Below are 20895 nucleotides of genomic sequence, written 5' to 3'. Positions count from 1 at the left end.
TGATAACTCTGAGGCAGAGGCAAGTGCTTAGCTGGCTGGTTCAGCAGCTAGTAGGTGCTCAATTGACTTTTTTTATTGGGGTTGTTGCTGCATTGATGGAGCTTACAGTATCATGAAGCTATGCTGGACATCTGCATACCCTGGGTCTGCCATGCTGAGGTTGTGCTTTGGTCAGAATGATAGCCAACTGAGCCCGGTCACAAACTTTACCAGGCACTAAAAGTCAATATCCGGAGTCCTCTCCCCACCCAGAAGGTGAATTGATATTGAATTGAATCCTTCTTGTGCTGTTACAAAATAAGCCCTTAAAAAACAATGAGTAAATGGAAAATAGAGTGTCTTGTATTGATTGTGATGTTTCCACTTAACTTGATTCCGGCAGGGGAACTTCTCCATGGCACATGCGCAGGGAGCAAGGGCACTGCCACGGTCGATAATTTCGAGGAAATGGACAGACTCTTCTGCCTAATGGATCTCTCCAATTTCCTCCATTGGGATCCAATTTGGAATTAGTCACTTGAAAGATTTTTCAACAGTTACTCTAGACTTTGCTATCTTTCAAAGCAATTTGGTAAATGTCAGCTGAGGGTCTGGGCTTACTTCCATGACTAAGGACCTTTTTTTCTTTAAAGACACTGAGGTGCTCTTTTGCTTATCTTTTTGAACCAATGGTGTTCTTTGCTTTTTGTATTACTTAAACTTTCAGTATGTCAATAGCAAAACATTCCCTGACCAACATTCCCTGCACACACACTTTATAGGCAAAAAATGTATCCATGAAGTATGTTCTCCAAAAAAGTATGTTCCAGTAATTCCTTAAATTGACCGCTATCCCATCCCACTTTCAATAACCTTTCTATATAGGAATAATTTTAGATTTATAGAAACCTTGCTAAAAAGTACAGAAAGTTCTATAACTGCTCACCCACTTACGTTTCCTTCTGATGTTTCCATATTTCTGTTTGTCAAGACTGGCAAATCAACATCAAGATATTACTACTAACTGAACCCTAGATTTGGAGTTTATCAGTTTTTCCACTTACGTCCTTTTTTTGTTCCAAGATTCAATGCAGGGAACCACATTGTATTTATTCATTATGTCTCTTTAGACTCTTCTGGTCTGCATCAGTTTGTCACCCTTTATAACAACCTTCACATTTTTAGGTGTATTGGCCAAGTATTTTGTAGAATGTCCCTCAATTTCGTTTCGATGACTTTCTTATTATTACCTTGCAGTTGTAGGTTTTCAGGAAGACAGACTACAGAAGTGAAGTGCTTTTCTCATTTCATCATGTCAAGCAGTATTTGCAATCTATATAACTTATCTCTGGCAATGCTAACCTTGGCCACCTGGCCAGGCAGTGTTTACCTCTATAAATCTTTCTTAAAAAACAAACAAAAAATAAGCAATTAAGCCTGAAAATGTAAATGTCATAGTCAGATGATATTTTTAAAAATTGCATTGCTCAAGATAGTAAAATTTGAAGTGCCACTCTTATGTTAGTTTCCCTAATAGTAGGCTGGAAGGAACTGAGAGGGAAGTTGGAAAGTATTATGATGAGAAAGGAAGAAAAACAAGGAGGATATAAGCTTATTAGGAATTAAGTTTTCATTTCCACATTCTATAGGCAAAAAATTCAAGTAAAATACTAATTTATATCAACCAAATATTTGATGTCAGTCTTACAAGGTTTATCCTCACAATCATCTGTAATAAGGAAGGCAACTGACAAACACTTCAAACGTGTATGTTTAATTGAAATTAACAATCGCCAGTTTAAAGTCTACTTCACATTTGAAAATAACTGAGAATATAGATCTGTATTGCTAGTTCAACTACATTGGGGGTGGGGAAAGGAGAGCAATTCGTTCTATTTAAAATGTTATTGATGCAGCATCTAATGCATAAATAATGCCACATACATATACTTCATACTATCAAAATCTGTCCTATCGGGACCTTGACTCTGATCAGCTGCACTGAAATCACCTGGGAGTAGAAATGCAGGGTCTCAGGTCCCACCTCAGACTTAATAAGTCAGCAGCTTCATTTTAACTAGATTCCCAGTGATTCAGATACACATTAAGTTTGAAAAGTGCTGCTTCAAAGAATGCTATGAATGAAACTCTGAACGTGAATGATACACATGGAGCTAATTAAAAAATATGTCTGGGCTTTTGTCCCTCTATCTTCAAGCCAATGATAATATATGCATTTTTAAAGCACAGATTGCTAAAGGAACTAATGGTATTAGTCTGTGAATTATGCTATTTTATTTACCTTGCAAAAGCTAAAGTGGTCTCTTGAACAGATAAGCTAATTAGTTACATCTTGAGGTAGCTAATACATGAAGATATACTCTTCAACATAATCTTTTCTTTAAGAAAGAAGAAAAATACAGACCCATAAAGGAAAAGAGATTTAAACAAGATAAAGCCACTTATTTTGAATTTCATTTTGTAACTGAGAAACAGGAAAGGTTCTCTGGTTCCCAGTGTTTTTGTGACAAATGCTTCCCTCACTGTGCTCTGTTGCTACTTGTATTCCCAGCAAGTCTTCCAGACAAAAGATTTTGTCTTTAATCATTACATGCTATTTCATGAGGGTGATATTTAAAACATGCTTTCAGCATGCACAAACAATGGCTAACTTATTTTTGGTTATGTATTAGTAAAACACACACAAATATATACTGACTCACATGGTGGCAGTGTTACAGCTTTTCAAATGCCTAAAGGGCAATTGCATGTCTCCTTCATTGTAACTTCAGTTAAAATAAATAAACATGTCCTAGAAGTTATAGATGAAAGTAAATAGGGAATGAAAAAAGACCTCTTAAAATTTGGGGTAAGAAATTTGCAGAGCAACAGGATGAGTAATGGACCAATATTAAAGCAAGCCAAATTTTAAGGTGCTGGAGAAGATAAAATGCAGATAGGAAATATGAAGGGGGAGAAAGGAAACTTCTGGAACCAAGCAAAATGGGATTTTATCTGTAATTGTTTGCAAGGTCTTCAACCTCTCCTCAGTCTCACTTTCCTTGACTGTAAAATATATAACAATAATAGCAATTTTTTAAGATTTATTTATACAGACAAAAATCTGACTGGGTATAGTCAGAAGCATGGGAGGGTGAGATAATTCACCAGAGCCAGAGCGGGGAACAGAACAGGCAGACTGACAAAACACACTGCTGAGGGGCAGCGGGTGCAGCAAGAGAAGTCTGCGCACCATGTGGGACCTCGCCAGCGGGCGGAGATGGAACCAGTGCTGCAGAGGCTGCGGGCAGCTTAGCAGCCCAGCATTCAACCGCTGCGCCACCAGGGGAAGCCCAATAATAGCATATTTTAAAAATAATCATCATCTAATAGTACCTCAAAGTGGCCTCATAATGTTGTTATGACACAATGCAAAATGCTCAATGATATAGGTTAGTTCTTCTCAATATTATCATCATTGTCATTATATAAAGATGCACATTAAGTGCTTTGCACAATGCCAGACACATAAATATTCAACAAAAGGCTATCACTTTTGTGATTTGGGAATAGTGTCCTTGATTTCAAATCCCTGAAATAGGATAGAACAAACTATATTGATCCCCAAAATGAAGTCCAGCTGCCCTGTGTTGGGCTCACTATATCCAGACCCAATATGGTAAGTTCCGCTGAGCCTTGGCTCTCATTCTTCTTGAACACTCTCACTTGCTGAGGGGAAGCCCACTAATACTTGGACTGACATGACGTGTAGATCAATTATGATTTGAGGGAAAAATCCAGTCCCTGGGCTGAAATGCAATGTTTTTCAGAGAGACATGACAAAGGTCACCCTAGAGACAACTTCTCTTAACAGATGATACTTCTGGGCCCCTGAGAAACCAGCATGGACCTCTACTGGAATATCCTGCCAACATCCTGCATTTTGACAGCTACAATTCTTCCTTTTTCAATTCCAATTCGTATTGATTTTCAAGATTCTCATTTTGGAGATGTATGCTATCATTGTATTACAGTGTTTAGCAATTTGTCTGTGCCTGTTTTTATATGCTAGATTGATCCTTCCCCACTAAAGCTGCAGGCAGGTAAGCATCAGGTTGCTATTCAGGTGCCATCTCTACTCACAAGCCATTAAACTGAGACATTTTACCCGCTCACCCGAGAAAAATCACTAAACAGCCTACTGCCAGGGGCAGTTCACATTTGGTAATGAAGTGGCAGAAGTTAGCAAAGAACTTTTGCGAGAAAGGCATAAATTGGGATGAAGTTGAATCAGAGGCGGGCAAGGGGCACTGCTCTGTATTTCCATCCAAAATGCCCAGATTGCCTCTGGGAAGTCAGGCTGAGAATCACATTAAATGATTAAATACTCGCTTGCTTCTGGTTATGGGACAGAAATAGTGATTTTTTTTTTTAATGTGCAAATAAACAACTAGATGAGATTGTAGGAAAAGGAGAAGGCAAATAAAATGCACCTAGATAAGAATGTTTCTTACTAGACAGTTTGTCCAAGAAAGAAACTCTAGAGAAAATAATGTAGCTTACTTGAAATAAATCGAATAATAAAGTGAAGCACTCATGGTAAGCATACTATAAGAAAAATGCTGCAAAATTTAGTGACTAAAAGCACACTTAAGTATTATAACAACTACTTTAATTACATAATTTTTTTTTTCTCATAACCTAATTTCAACTATCCTCCCTGCACTGACTGTGACAATTGTGTTTATTTTTTGGTTGGCAACGGTGTTTCTTCATGTCAACCTCATACTTCCTTTTGATTCCATTGGAAACACTTCTCCAACTCCATTTACCATTGAAAAAAATGCCTCACATGGGCCACCCCAGGGAGAAGCTAAAACACACAGATGTGAAATAAGAATGAAGAAAGAGGCAACTTCACTTGGCTCAATATTGTACAGATGTGCTTATGCTTGAAAAAATTCACTGTTTATCAGAAATCCTAATGGAACTGGGCATATGTGAAATACACTTACACTAAAAAATCATTGTTAATTTAAAGTTCAAACTTAAATGTTCATATTTGAAACATATTTATATGAGAAAATTATTCATTGTTCATCTGAAGCACAAATTTAATAGGCATCCTACACTTTGTGTGGCAACTTTATACTGCACTCCCCTGCCACCTGCTTACTAGTAGGTGTTTTTACCCCCCACACCAGAGGTACCTGCTGGGTTCTCATTTCATTAGGCAGCAATTATCAAATGCCACCTCAGTGTCAACCAGCTGGGAGTTTGGGATAAAGTTGTTCTGAACTGGTTTATGGATATAGTCCTTATCCTGTCTTATCTTTACAACAGGTTAGTTCTCCAAACTTATATGACAGCACCACCCCTGAGAAAAGTTATTATCAAAAGGAAAGACAACCACAGACAGGGAAGGCTCAGGTTATTGCTGTGGCATTAGTAAGGTAGTCCACACTAGTATATATTTTTTTTTTTTTAGATTTATTTGCTCATACAAGAGCTGGGGTACAGGCCAGAAATGCAGGGGGTGAGAGGATCCACCAGAGACAGAGTGGGGAACAGAACGGGCAGACTGACTGAAATACACTGCTGAGGGGAGCAGCGGATAAGACAGGAGAGGTCTGCTGCACCATGTGGGTTGCTCCCTGGCCGGCCAGGGATCAAACTCGTGCTGCAGAGGCAGCGGATCACTTCATAGTGTGGTGCTTAACCCCTTGCTCCAACAGGGAGGCCCACACTAGGACACTTCTACTGAAACATGAGACCAAAGAAGGGTCACCTCCCACAAACATAACGGGCCAGCAACTGAACAATGGGCCAGTGAAAGAGATTATGAAAGCACACAGGGCAGAGAAAATGAGGGCAATAACGGTGCAAATCCATCTTTGCTCCTATACTATTCTTGGGTGACCACATCACTTGGAAGTGCTCAGTCCACTTCCGGTGCTGTTTAGCTGGGTAGCAGTATGTCAACTTGTATGTAAGCATGTGCCCAGGCATACGTGTCCTTAGAGCAGTGATTATCCCAGGACTTCCAACTTACTTTCTACTCCTCTCTAAAATTCTATAAAGCCTGGAAATGATACTGTGATAAATCATGATTTCCCCTCCTCTTCTCTCAAAATCTTTTATTCTGAAGCACTTTATAATCGATAAATGAAGTCATGAGGACATCCTGGAGCTAACGCTGGACAGTTTGGAGAAACCAGCTTGGCAGTGTGCCTCATCTGGACCAGCTGTGCATCACCCAAGTAGCCCCATACAAGGGTAGCAACTGATTCACTTCATAGTAAATCCTAACAATGTACATGGGGGAAAGTTCTGTTAATGGGCTGAAATGTGAAGTTTCCAGATATTCTTTAGGCAATACCTAGTGATGTTCTGCATAAATGAGTCATTTTACCAATAAATCTATAGGGCCCTGCTTTCTATACAAGTTAAAAAGACAAAAATTTACTTTTCCCCACTATGTATCAAGGTACACAGTATCAGGGGGAGGAGAAAGGAACAGATCTGCGAATGAAAAGTGGAAAATGCACAAGATGTGTCGTCAGTTTGATGAAATGAAATGACCTGAAATGCAGAATTACAGAACTTGAAGAAATCTCAAAAATATATAAAGTTCAGTTACTTGGAAAGCATGGACAAGACCTTGCCCAGGGCTGGAGAACTTGACTTGAGAACATGTGACTGTCAGCAATCAAATGGCAACTGATAATATTGAAATTATGAGATACTTTATTTCCTCTGATTTTTACAAATAAACTTTTAAATACAATTATCATTTCCACGTTTTAGATGGGATGAAACATGTTACAAAATAATTGGGCAAAATTCCCATTGCTACAGAGCTAGTATATCACAAAAACTAAGTTTTCTGGCCTGAAACATTTTACAATATATGGTAGAGGTGCCAATACTATGTCCCAGTCACTATTCTAGATACATTGTAAATAAGATAGACATATTCCTACTTCAAAGAGCTTAGCATAAAAACTATATACAGTAAACAAATTTAATTAAATATTGTGAGCTATCTAAATGATTTCACATACTTTCAAAAGCTAGGAACAGGTGACATAAAATGTATGTAATGTAGTCAACTCTTATTGACTCTTGAGTTTCGATGGCCAATTAAAAAAAAAGAGGAAGAATTACCCAAAGGACACAGAAACATCAATTCCAAAGAGCACCTGCACACCTATGTTTATAGCAGCACTGTTTACAATAGCTAAGCTTTGGAAACAACCCAAATGTCCAAAAATAGATGACTGGATCAAGAAGATGTGGTACATATACACCATGGAATATTACTCAGCATTCAAAAAGATAAACACATGCAATTTGCAGCAACATGAATGGAGCTGGAAGGGATCATGCTCAGCGAAATAAGCCAGAAAGAAAAAGAAAAATACCGGATGGTCTCACTCATAGCAGGAATCTAGAAAACTTAAATAAGGGATCAGGAAAATGAATAACTATAAGAAAGTGAAAATCAAAATCAACAAAAATCTATGAACCAGAGACACTCTATGGGGGGTGGGGGTGGGGAAGGGAGGGATTGGGGTCAAAATAAGGGGGTTGCAATTGTATGGGGGAATATAAAAATAAAATTTATTTTAAAAAAATAAATAAATAAAAAGAGGAAACCAATTTAGAGGCATGAGGAGCATGTCAATATGATAGAGTCCAGACAGGATGGAGTAATACACAAGAAAATGGAGATAATTTTTAACACTCAAACATACTGACAAAATGGGACCAGCTGCCCATCTTCTTGACTTTATAGTTTACCATCCAAGGGTTCAAACATCTTGCTCCAGAACACTTGGTCCTCTCTTCACAGTGCTCATGCTACAGGCTATTCCCATCCAGAAGCTGAGAGTCTACTATCAGCTTCCTTAATTTTATTTTTTTTTATAATTTCTTTCTGCTTACACTGAATAAATTTGTTCTAAAATTATAAACATTTTGAGGCTAAGATCTGATTCATTTTAATCCATAAAGCATAATTTCCAGAATCTATTAGATCCTCAATAATTTCTCACTGAACTGAGATTGAGGATTCTCATTCCTACTTTACCATCTGGAGTAATAAAGCAGATCCCATTTACACAAGATTGAATTTTTTATCCACCATGCCAAAAACCTCTGACCTGTAAATTGAATACGTATATGGAGTTTTCATCAAGAAAAGATCCTCTGTTAGACTCCAAGGACAGTAGATGAAATAGAAAACATCAAAAATGCCAACATTCATATTATGTCCAAGTCTATGGTGTGTTTACCACTTTAATTTGGAACTCACTTTGAATCAGTCCTGTCTGTGTTACCCAGGGACAAATTTGCTATTGAACAATCAGGATTACCACCATATTCTCACCTGCCATTGAACTTAATTGAAGAATGAGGAGGGAAATCAGCCAAATTCATGTTGCATCACCTGCATTTCATCCATCTACATGCTCATGGGGAGAGTACATGCCAAATGCTATGGTTTGAATGTTTATCTCACCACCAAAATTAATTTGTTGAAATACTAATTTCCAAAGGTGATGATACTAGTAAATGAGCCATTTGAGAGGTGATTAGGTCATGAGGGTACAGCACTGATGAATGCTATTACTATTCTTAATAAAAGAAATCCTATAATGTGCCCTAGCCTCTTTCATCATGAGAGGATTCAATGAGAGGTTTGCTATCTAGAAGAGAATCCTCACCTGACCATGCCAGAAACCCTGATCTTAAACTTCTGACCATTAGAACTGTGAGAGAAATTTGTTGTTTATAAGCAGCCCAGTCTGTGGTATTTTACTATTGCAGCCTGAATGGATCAAGATTCCAAAGAAATGAAGAATGAAAGAAGGCATGTTTGTATTTGAGATAAACATTAAGAAGGGACTACGGTGATGGTTCACAGGTGAACTGGTGGTGGGAATTTTTATGGGGAATACACAATGATATAAAAGCTATGAATAAAAAATAAATTAAAAAATAAAGTTTACAACTTTTGGGCAAATAAAAAAAGAATCAATTGTATTACTCTATTATTTGTCAGATTTTCTCTAATGAGAAAGATGATAATTTACCAAATGAAAACCAAGGGGAATGTGTTCTACATGCAAGATACTTTCCAAATGAAGATCTTGGCCAAGAAGTGAGAACATTTTCTAGGATGCATAGTATGTTGTTGATGTTCAAACAAAGTTTTTCTCAAGTGATGCCAGATGAGGAATGAAGATGAACTACAGTGACAGATTTATGGTTCTTATTTGTTTCTTGCAGAATTTCAAATTATGAAAAATCAAGGCTTTTCCATAGGCATCAACATACATTGTAATCTAGAACAAAAAATCTCTTCCCTGTGCTATAGAAAAATAGCATTGCAGATTTTGCAATTAAAAGGGGCCTTAATGAATAAGCAAATGTGGTATACCCATCCAATGGAATATTAAATATTAATATTAAATATCTTTTCAGTGACATGAAAAGATATGGAGGAACCTTAAATGCATATTGCAAGGTGAAAGAAGTCAATCAGAAATGATCATTTTTGCCAGGGTTTGTGGGAGACAGGAATATGTGGTGCACAGATGATGTTGTGGACAGTGAAACAATTCTGTATATGGTAATGATGGGTACACGACAGTATACATTAGTTAAAACCCCATGCTATGAACTCTAATGTAAACTATGTACCTTAGTTTACAATGCATCAACTAGGTTTATCCACTGTAACAAATACAGCATGAGTATCCAAGATGCTAATAGCTGGGAGATCTGGGAAAAGGGACAGACTGTGACAATCCATTGGGAACTCTATCCTGAATTTGTCTATTAACTTAAAACCAAAATAGTCTTAATGTTTATAAAAGCAATCTTATAAAGGAAAAAATTAAAGTGAGAATCTTAGGAAATCAGAATAAGTATTATGATTTCAAATTTGTAGAGGGAAAACACAGTGGAAGGGAATGGCTATGGAGTTCTTCTTATAGTCTTATTCACATCAGATGGTATGGATATTGAGAGCAAAAAAAATCAAATGTTAAACATCTGCAAAATGATAATAACAAAGGAATATACGCTCAAGCAGCACTGGATCACTGCATGGCAACCAGAAAGTTGAGATGGTGAAGCAATTAAGTGACGCAATAACAATGAAGAACATGATAAAAGGTCAAGATAAAAATTGAGGAATTACAGGTGAAGGAAAACATGCATTAAAAAGGGGGAAATGTGGAGAACTCAGAAATGTTTCTAGCCACTGTATTTGCTTTATAGTTTCAACATAGGGCCACTGCCTGTGTTGTATAGCAAGCAGTGTGCAGTCAAAGGACATTATTTGAAGTCGTCACAAACTTTCAAGAATGTAGGGTAGGGAGCTAAGGTAGGCTGTCACTCAACTTTTCAAAACTTTCAGTGCTTCCTCACCTCTAATATTTTCTCTCGCTCATTCTCAATTGGTAGGAAGATTTTTTCACATTCAAATCATTTCCAGACTCACTCGGCTTTTTATCTGAAGAGGACTAAAATGAACTAAAACAATTCTGGCTTGGTTTTGTCTCACACTTTACTTCCACCCTGTGCAAAGAAGTCAGGTAAAGTGAGTGAAGAGAACATGAATGATTAGAGTAAGTACCTCTCCAGCTGCCCTGGAGATGTTCACAAATCCTCCTGAAAATAAAAGGGAGAAATGTATAATATACTAAATAGTTTTGTCCCTGGTTCCTAAAACATGGCTCCTAAAACCTTTCAATTCTCTGAAGTGATGCGTGTTTTTTGCATGCTGATGAAATCACTGGTGGCGGGGGTCCCCAGAAAATCATGTGTATTAGTGGGTTGGAACTTTAGCTGCATCCTCCCCAACAGCTGCGTCCTCCAGGAAAGTGAGAAGGGCTAGAGACTAATTCAGTGGCCAGTAATTTTATTAACTGTGTCTGTGTATTAAAACCTCCATAAGAACTCCTAAATGAAAGGTTTTGGAGAACTTCTGCACTAATGAACATATCAAGGTTCTAGGAGGGTGTCAGGCCCAGAGAGGTCATGGAAGCTTCACCCTGTGCATCTCTTCTTTTTGGCTGTTCCCAAGTGGCATCCTTCATAACTAACCAGTAATATTAAGTGCTTTACTGGTTTCTGTGAGTCCCTCTAGCAGGTGTCAAACTTGAGATGGTATTGTAGACACCTCCAAATACATAGTCAGTCAATCAGAAGTGTCAGTGACAATTTGGGACTTTCTTTTGGCATCTGAAGTAGGGAAGTCCTGTGGGATTTGATGCTGGCTCCAGGTAATATCAGAGTAATTTGATTTGTAAAATACCCAGCTGGTGTCAGAAAAGTGTAGAATAATTGCTGGCGTCCAGAAGATACCACAGAATGCTTTGTGCTTGAGTAACTGAGAGATGCTATTTCTTTCTGAGGGTAACTAGACAGTCGACTGTTGGCAAAATATTTAAATACCTATATTCAGTCTTTGAGGATGTGACAGTGCTCCTTATCTGATAGATGAAGAAACACCTGAGAACCCAAATGAAATGGAGTAAAAGTGAGAGAAACTGAAAGATACTTCTGTAACACCATAGTTTAAACTCCTCCTGGGAGAAAACAAGATACAAATTCACAAAGAGGGTCTGCTAGAGAAGTTGAAACCTACTGTTTTTGCTCCTCCTGAAGAAGAATGAATATCTGTTGGATACTTCTGGACACTTGGCAAAATTCTTCAAAGTGTGGGCTATTATTCACTATAAAGGTCTCAGAATCATTTTAGAAGGCCACAGCACATCATTCTGTTTGTTTTTTAGGGCTGTTTAATTTGGGAGTTTTCTGTGTGTTCACTTGAACTATTACCAAAATAATACACATTAACTGTCATGTTTTATCATATATAACAAGGATTTATCTGTCATAACAAAAACAGTTTGAAGAAAAGTGCTCTGAATGGAATGAAAGCCAGTTTGAAGTCACCAAAAACAAATTCAGAGGGCTAATTTGGTTCTCTCAGCCCCTCACTGCCCTTGTTCCACTGCACCCCTAGCTTGCATTCAGGAGCCCAGTCCACCGCAACACCTCCCTATGGAGGCCATAGGAGGGTATGTATCTTGATAAAAGTGCCCTGCAGGGGAGAGGATTCCTATTTCTTCTCATTTCTGATCAAAAGAAAACCCAAGATCAAAAGTCTCCAAGCAACATACTCTGAACCTAGCCAATTCACTCTGCCTGTGTGGTGGATATTTGATATTTCCTATTTTACCATTATAAGGAAATACTAAGAGCCAGGGAGAGCATCAAAATACACTGGAAGCTGCAGCAATCTAGTAAAGCACCTGAAAGCATGACATGGTAGGGGAAAGAAAAAGACATTTTTCTTCTATCCATCATAGGTTCTGAGCCCCATAAATTAGACTAACCAAAGACAGATAAACAATAGAATTATATTAACATGTGCATCATGCATACACATGTGCATCATACATATACATCCAGTGCTAAGTAATTCAAAAGGATAATTAGAATTTGGGCTTATACAGAATCTGAACAAAAAAAAGCAATATATTTTTAAAGATGAACAAAACAAAGGAAAAGGACTTTGAGCTTCTAGGGCAGCAACATGTGAGAAGGCAAATATCTAGGGGAACTATTCAGGACTGGGTTCAACAAGGGTTATTACGTAGGTCCCTCCCTGTGTTGTCTTTGAGCCATAAGGGTCCAGAGTTCTTTCTACTATTAATCTTACCACTTTCTGATTGAGAGGGAGGGTTATACCTGCACAAATGTATGTCCTGCTTTTAGGCATAGGGGGAGGGCAAAAAGCTTTCTGCTTCTCAATTGTGATCCATTCAAAATAATCCTTATCCAATTGGCACATTTTGGAAAGGCATATTCTACCATATTCTTCACATTATGGCATATTCAACTGCAATTTCTATGAATAATGGCACTGTGGAATATTATTTTAAATGCTCTTGGTCATACTGTGCTCAGACCAAAAGCAACAGACCAAAAAACTGAACATTAGTATTTATGGGCTTGGTCATTATCAGAAAGCATTAAAGCTCTCAAATAGCTTTGGGCACAGAACTGGAAAGTGTGGGAAGAAAAACAAACACCAAAAAATTAATTTCTCTGGGGTCGGGACTGAAGTGATCTTTCAGTAGCACATCCTTATTATGATGACTGGCTGGCTGATGTCACACACATTGGTAAAGGAGCACAGGTGAGGGTAGCAGAAAAGAAACTGGGAAACTTTCCAGAAAAATAACATTTATATGCCAAGTCCTATTTAAAGGGTTTGTGTGTATTATATCACCTAATCATTAGAAGACTAAGGAAATTTTTCTTTACAGGTGAATTCCATTATCCAATTTTAACCACAATTTTCAGGAACCATAGCAGAAAAAAAAGGCAACAAAAAAGCCATTCTCATTCTTGACAACTCCATTCTAAAATTTTCATATGTGTAGATGAACCAGAACACGAGAATTTGACCTACCAATAAAATATAACATCATAGTCTGTCTCCGCTGTCTTTAACAATTTCACCTATATGAAAGAAAAAAGAAATCTCAGTGAAGGGCTCGAGTCTGAAATCCTCAAAATGATGTATTACATGAGTAATGCCAAATATAGAAAATGCAGTATACTAAAAGGTATTTTGAAGATAGCTTCCCATGCCATTAGGGAAAGAAAATAGAAATAATTTTATCTACACTCTCATTTTTCCATTTTTAAATTTTATTTGAACCATTCTATAATATGGTTTTCTATATGAACACCCTTTATTTTCAACTTAAGTGCAAAAACTTTCTGCCATGCCCACTGCTTTTTTTTTTTTAATATTGGCTGGAGGAGGCCCTCAAGAAATGCTTTTCAACTATAAGATACCAGAAAAATTGAGGAATAACCATACAATAGGTCATGGAAACACTAAAAATTATATTTACACAATCTAGCAAATGAAAAGTTGAAAGACTTATCTGATTTCAAAACTTACTTTAAATAAAATAATGTGTTGCTAGCATACAGAGAGCCATAGATATCACCAAAGTAGAACTGAGAGGACTGAAATGAGCCCATGCATCTATAATAATCGATTTTGACCAGGGTGCCAATACCACTCAGTGGGGAAAAGAATAGTCTCTTCAATAAATGGCACTGGGACAACTAGGTAAGAGCATGCTAAAGAATGAAATTGAATTCTTACCTGACATCACATACAAAAACTTAAAATGGATTAAAGACAAAAAGTCACATTATATTATTCCATTTATGTGAAATATCCAGAATAGGTAATTTCCTACAGACAAAGCAGATTGGTGGTTTGCAGGGGTAGGGAAGTTGGAGGAACAGGAGACTGTTCAATGGGTGTGGTTTCCTTTTGGGTTATGAAAATGTTTTTGAACTAGATATAAATGATATTTGCACATCAATGTGATTGTACTAAATGCCACTGAATTATACACTTTAAAATGGCTAATTGTATGTCAATTTTGCCTTAATAAAACTATTATGTTTTCAGAAATATCCAGTAATACAATGTCATGTTCATGAATCACAGTTAAATAAAGTAGGACATAAAATAAACTATAGCACACAATTTCAATCATATATATAAATAGATATGTCTAGAACAAAAGACAGGAAAGAAATGATACAACATGCTAATAGTTATAGGTTGCTTGGTTGGTTTGTGTAATTAAATAGGAAAAAAGTAAAGCTACTTTCAGTCTAGCATTTCAGACTGGAAAAGCAAGCTATGTAGGAGTCGGGGGAGAACAGGGAAGAGAAAGGAATGATAACTGAGAAACATACTTCTAAAGAAGAGTAGGTGAGAAGCAAGAAGACACCCAGCAGAACACCAGATTCAACTCCAAAAAGCAGGGCTGGAGGTGGTGTGCAGAACCTCTGGGAAGACACCTACCAACCTAGACCTTCTCATTTACAATGCCAGCTCCAAAATGAAACTGGCAGCAACTGATGATGGGGCAGGAGTTCCGTGGGTCTAGGACCTGAGTTATTTGAAAGAATGGGTATTTGGATGCTGTGGCTACACTTTCATGTAGTGGTTGAGAGGGAGCTACATTTTAGCAGTTGGCTCCATAAATGTGTGAGCACATGTCACAGAGACATGTCAATATTCTGAAGCTTCACTACAGATTCCTGACCTTCTTCACAATTAGAATGATTTCCCATGTCAGGTTTTGGCTATTGGACTATGAGTAGAAGTGAATGGTGTCTCCTCAAAACTGAGACATTTGCAACAGCTTAGAAGTCACACCTTTCAGATGGCATAGCTACCTGATGGAGCAGGACCATTTGGTCTTTATTGTATTGAGCTAGTGAAATTTTGTCATTAATTATTCTTAGACAGAAATTGAAACCCAGAGGCAGAGTGTTATCATTACAAAAACCATAAAATACACACACGAGGTTAGGATATCAGGGGTTTGAAAGATGATTCACATTATGCAGGGTCAACAAACTGAGTGGTTAGCACAGGTTCTGACCCTGTGCTGGCTTAGCAGGCCTACCATATTGAAAACAGAGGACCAGTGTTTATTGGTTGCCACTGGCTGTGTATGTCAAGGTAGCTAGAAAGATGAGCTAGGGGAAGTACTGGTCAGTACAAGGAAATATTAAACATCTCAAAATTAAACATTTCATAAAGTCCAATAAAACCTCTCAATTTGATAAAGTGATGACTCAAAACACAGACGAAATTAAGGGTGCAGCAGGATAAATCAACCTAAAGATCTAGGCATGATGACTATGGTTAATAATGTTATATTGACTGGAAGTACACTAAGTAGATTTCAGGTACTTTCATCACACACAAATAATAGTAAGTCTGAGATGATATGTTAATTAATTTGATTATAGTAATCTCTTCATTATGTATGTGCATATCAAATCATGTTGAGCACCTTAAATATATACAATTTTTTTAATAGAGGCATGTTTTATTTATTTATTCATTTGTTTGTTTGTTTTTGTTTATACATGCAGTGGGTACTGTCAGAAGCGCGGGAGGGTGAGAGAATTCACCAGAGCCAGAGCGGGGAGCAGAGCAGGCAGAAGGACCAAAGCACACTGCTGAGGGGAGCAGCGGGAGGCAGAAGGGGTCTGCGTGCCATGTGGGACCCTCCTCCGGTGGCCGGGGAACAGCCGGGGATCGAACCGGCGCCGCAGAGGCCGCGGGCAGCTTCGCAACCCAGCGCTCAACTGCTGCGCCACCAGGGAGGCCCAAATATATACAATTTTTATTAAAATTACATATATGTAAACTTTAAATATACCAAGATAATCAGCAGAAAATGTCTCATTTTAATTTTTAAAATTTGTGGTGATGAACATGATTTTTCTTGGCCAACTGTATTTCTTTTTAGTGAAAACCTCCATGTAATCTTTGTTTTGTTTCCATTGAGTTATTAATCTTTGTCTCTCTGATTTATGAAAGCTATATATGAAAAACCTTAGGCCCTTTTCTGAAAAATAAAGGGGGTATAGGGATATGGCTTTCCTCCGTATTGTTCCTCATAGCCTCGAGGTTGTAGTCATTAATTTGGGATGAAGAAAAAAAGGATGAGAAAGCAAACAATGTAGATTTGAGAATCATGCCTCAAAAAGATTTTGAATATGGTTACTGACTCATGAAACATGAAACATACTGGAAGCAATGATCAGAAGGCTACTTAGCTCTTAAGGGAACTGAATTGCCAAAAGAAACCGAAAGTTGCGACTAAAAGGTCTTTGTCTATTTGAGACATAAAATGACCCTCAGATTTTCACAAATAAGAAGCAGACTGAGGAATATGTGCAGTGCTTGAGGAGGGAATATTGCCCAGGCCTACTTCAGCCACGGCCAAAGAAGATAAGAAAAAAAATGAGAAAGCCCCTGGAAGGCCAGGCTAGGGTCCACTGTAGAACAACAGAAAAAGGAACTCCTTTCAGAGGCCTAATAAAGGAATCACTGCACCCAGGACAACAGGAATACTTGCCATGCCTAGTAGATTTTGGGTTACTGAGGGACCAGCGCCTGCTAGGTGACTCCCTTCTTTCCTTTTCTAAATAGTAGGAAGTAATTTAGAATCCCAGTAAGTGTGCTTTTCAACTACCATGGATGATAAGTAGGGGAACGCAATTTGATTTTTAATTCATAGACCTCCAAACTAAAAGGGCCATGTACAGATCTAAGACCACTTATGAGGCATTGTCTAGAAATGTTGGACTTGGATGACTACCAAACCCCTTGCACCCCTCTGCAATCCCCTCTCCTATAGGCTGTTGTTAGTTAGGGCTATTAAGCTAATTTTGCCAATAGATTATGAGTCAATGTGTCTTTTCCAGCTTATTCTATACTGCTTGTTGAGACTTTGTAAGTTACATATTCCTGATGACGGCCACGGAGGCCACTTTATATGAAGACAAAGTTTTAGGTTAATTAATTTGGGGTGATTTGTCTGTTAGAGCAGCTAGCCTAAAAGCTTTGTGATGAAATTCTTTTAAAAAGTTGGTGTTAATATAGGATGGGATTTGATCACTGAATAGCTAACTTCAGGGCCCTGAAGCAGTGATGTCAGCGTAAAGGCTGATCACATAATTCATAGTGTGAAGGGTTGGAGCACCAAGTCAGAGCTCTGGCACATCCTCGAACTCACAAGGCATCTTTGGGGAAGTCACCTGGCCACACTGAGCTTCTACAAATCACTTATAAAACAAATGAATAGAACCACTTTTTCTAAGCCCTTTCAGGCATTAAAAAAAAAATAACATCTATGGTTCTCACCTATGAAAGTGTAAGCTCATCTATACCTTTCACAACTTAAATTTCAAATAAAACCATTGAGTCTGAAGTCGGGGTGTAACATTGGATGATGGCTCACAGAAACTTCTTAAGAATGATTCCTGCTCATCTTAAAAATTGGTTCTTGGCTGCAGTACAGCTTGTGGGCCCCAGCCAACTGGGAGGGGTGCTCAAGTCTTAAGTTACTAATAGTGGCTTTTGGCTGCAGAATATTCTGATGTAAACATTGAAGGTTTAGGTCATCCTTACAAAAGATCTTTATTTCCCTCAATGGGACAAGAAGGATAGGAGTATGTTTGGCTTGCCCACTCTACACCAGCACTATGGTCAGTGGCCTTTTAATGATACATCCTTACCAGCTGATGAATGCCAGTTACAGTGACCCACTTGCCTGCAATTCTTTTCCCTTAGTTTCACTCATTCTATATTTTAAAAAAAATATTTTTTTGTAATTGATACTAATAAGGATTTCACTGCTCTTAATTAATAGCTGTCCTTCAGAATTCTATGGTGTTCTTAGAGCTAGGTAAGGAGTTTGATTCTTTCCTAAAGAACCCAGATGACTCATCAGCTGGCTCCTTGAGTGTGCAGTAGACAGGTCCTTTTGTTGCTATTAGCATGTTGACTACAACTGTAGTTACCTGGTGACAGGATGAAATTACACAGACATCAATTTACTTTCATACCCCCCCCCCAGGCAATTTCCAAGAGAAAGCCACTCTTGCAGGGAGTATGTAATTTTGATACCTGTTTAATTTCAATCCTGTCTTGTTTGACAGAGTGATTTCTCACCCTTTTAGGATAGTGGAATGCCCACCTCAACTGATATTTTCTCCTTGCTGCTATACTCTGTCCTGCCTGAAATATTTAGAGAAAGTTCTCTAGAAGCAGTGGTTTAATTTGAATTACACATGTGCTTGTGCATATGCAACACACACACACACACACACACACACACACACACACACAGAGTTTTCCTTCTTCTAACACACAATAAAACTGGCTCCCACATAAGCAAATAAAAAAATTCTGACATCTAGTTTTGAGGAAAATCTAAAGTTAGAATTGATCAATAACAATTTTTTTCAATTTTAGTTTTTTCAAATTGTATTGATTTGTCAATTGTTTATATAAATTTGGGAGAACTTCACACCTCAACATGTACACATGCCCCACACATCCTCCACCTAAACTCCAGAGCCAATGTCATATCACCTTCCCTTCCTTATACCCTCTTGTATCCCTTTTGCTCCCCCACCCCATTCCCTCTGCTAACCAGTGTACTTTTTACAGGGTCTAGGAGTTATTTTTGTTGTTTTACAAGCTTGTTTTTTCTTTGGTTATTTATAATCCACAAATGAGCTAAGCCATTGGCAAATGTCTTTTAATTTCTAACTTATTTCTCTTAGCAAAATCACTTCAAGATCCATCCATATTGTGCCAACTTCTTTTATAACACATTCCTAAAGATTCGTAAAACCAGGTTAGTGACTCAACAAAGTTCTCAGGTCTGTGACTAAGTCTTAGCCTTGCTACTGAAAAACAGTATCATCCTGGGAGCCAAGATACCAGAACTGGAATGTTGAGTAAGGCATCCAGGCATACACATAATTACACACACATACACAGCACATTCCTCTTTTCACCAACTATATTCAAATCAAAGACAAATTTGAAAGGACAACCCATCCAAAATTATTTCAAGATCTAGAATTCTCATTCTCACTATTAACACACATTTATTAGCCTCACAATTAATTTCTCTTTTGTCCCTTTCCTTCAAAGGGGAGTACAGGTTGTATAGCAAATATTTTCAAGAGTCTCCCTGACAGCGAGCTGATTTACAAGTCATGTCATTTTCCTGTCTCTTTCTAGTAATATCTCCACCCGATTGTATTTTGCAGGATGCTAATAAAGAAACCTGTCTTTCTGGAAAAACAACTTTAACTTGTTTTGGTTCTAGAAACAATTTTCCCCTTTCTCCAAAGTCTAACCATTCAATCATATTAACCAATATAGTAAAATGTTTGCAGCGTGCCTAAAGTGAGGATATGTGCATACTGGTGCTAGAGACAATAAATATGTTTGTGTAAACCAAATAAACTGTACACCCCACTTCCAGCTCTGTGTCATAGTCAAAAAGAGCCAGATCCATCAATGGAAGCACCTGAAGTTTTAGTTTTGCAGCTCTCAAAGATTAATGGAACCCTAATTTATAACCCAGAACAATTCTTCTTTAAATTATCCTTTTGTCTCTACTTCACAATTTTTACAACTACTCCAGAATCTCTCAAACTTCTTTACTTTTTCACTTTTCCTAGAAATTCTTTAGCCTCTAGGCCACAGGATTGTGAGAGAGACACATAGCAACCTATAAACACACATGTTCATGTAAATATGTATGTGCAGACATGCCATATACACGCATGGCTATATTTACATATGTATGTGTGTATATTTATACATATATACATACATATATGTGTTTTTATATTACACATAATTATGTTCAACCCACAAGTTCTGCATTGCAAAAGTTTATCAACTAGAACATAGAAGAAATTTTCCAGAAGGAAAGGGAAATTGTGCAAACTAGGAATAAATCCTTAAGGGATTGGGAAATGTAAAAATCCAACCTAACAAACTCCTGGATACATTTTTGTCCCCATCATAGCTATTTATCCTTTATTTCTGTCATTTTTTTTTCTATAGGTTCTCAAACTGCTCTTGCCACATCAGTCACCTCCTTCTATGTCTATACAGTTCCCTGACTTTTTACTCTAAAACTCATCTTTCAAAGCCAAATCATTTATGAGGATATCAAAATAATCATGTAATTCAAGGAGAAGTGCTACTATATAGGAGGTAAGTGTATCTGAAACAAATAATTTTCTAGGCAACAAGGAGTTAGCTCAAAAAAATACATCTCCTTGTCAATGTTTCAATTTTAAGTGGGTGCTTTTAATTTATAAATTAGCCTTTAGAGCTTCATGTCTCTATTTACAGTTGGATTTTTATTATATTTACAAATCCCTCATTTCCCATTGGGAGAACTCCATAGGAACACTGAGACCCATATATTCTTACCCAACATTAGTTGCCAACAG

General features: G+C 37.6%; 1 long non-coding RNA gene across 7 annotated transcripts in view; it reads right to left on the bottom strand.

The window, feature by feature from the left end:
• LOC119230640 (uncharacterized) overlaps positions 1-20895 on the bottom strand; it is a 587338-nt gene that overhangs the window by 269208 nt on the left and 297235 nt on the right. For 6 of the 7 annotated variants that reach the window (XR_008551838.1, XR_008551837.1, XR_008551840.1 and 3 more), the window contains one exon: positions 13478-13527. The exons of the other annotated variant lie outside the window; for it this stretch is intronic. This is a non-coding gene — a long non-coding RNA (uncharacterized LOC119230640). The remainder of the gene's footprint in view (positions 1-13477; positions 13528-20895) is intronic. 7 annotated transcript variants of the gene reach the window in all.

This window comes from Talpa occidentalis, unplaced genomic scaffold, assembly GCF_014898055.3.
Source record: "Talpa occidentalis isolate TD23 unplaced genomic scaffold, MPIMG_talOcc4v2.1 talOcc4.10, whole genome shotgun sequence".
Lineage (NCBI taxonomy): Eukaryota > Metazoa > Chordata > Mammalia > Eulipotyphla > Talpidae > Talpa > Talpa occidentalis.
Note: the sequence above shows the minus strand (reverse complement) of the source record. Positions and strands in the feature narration are given on the sequence as shown.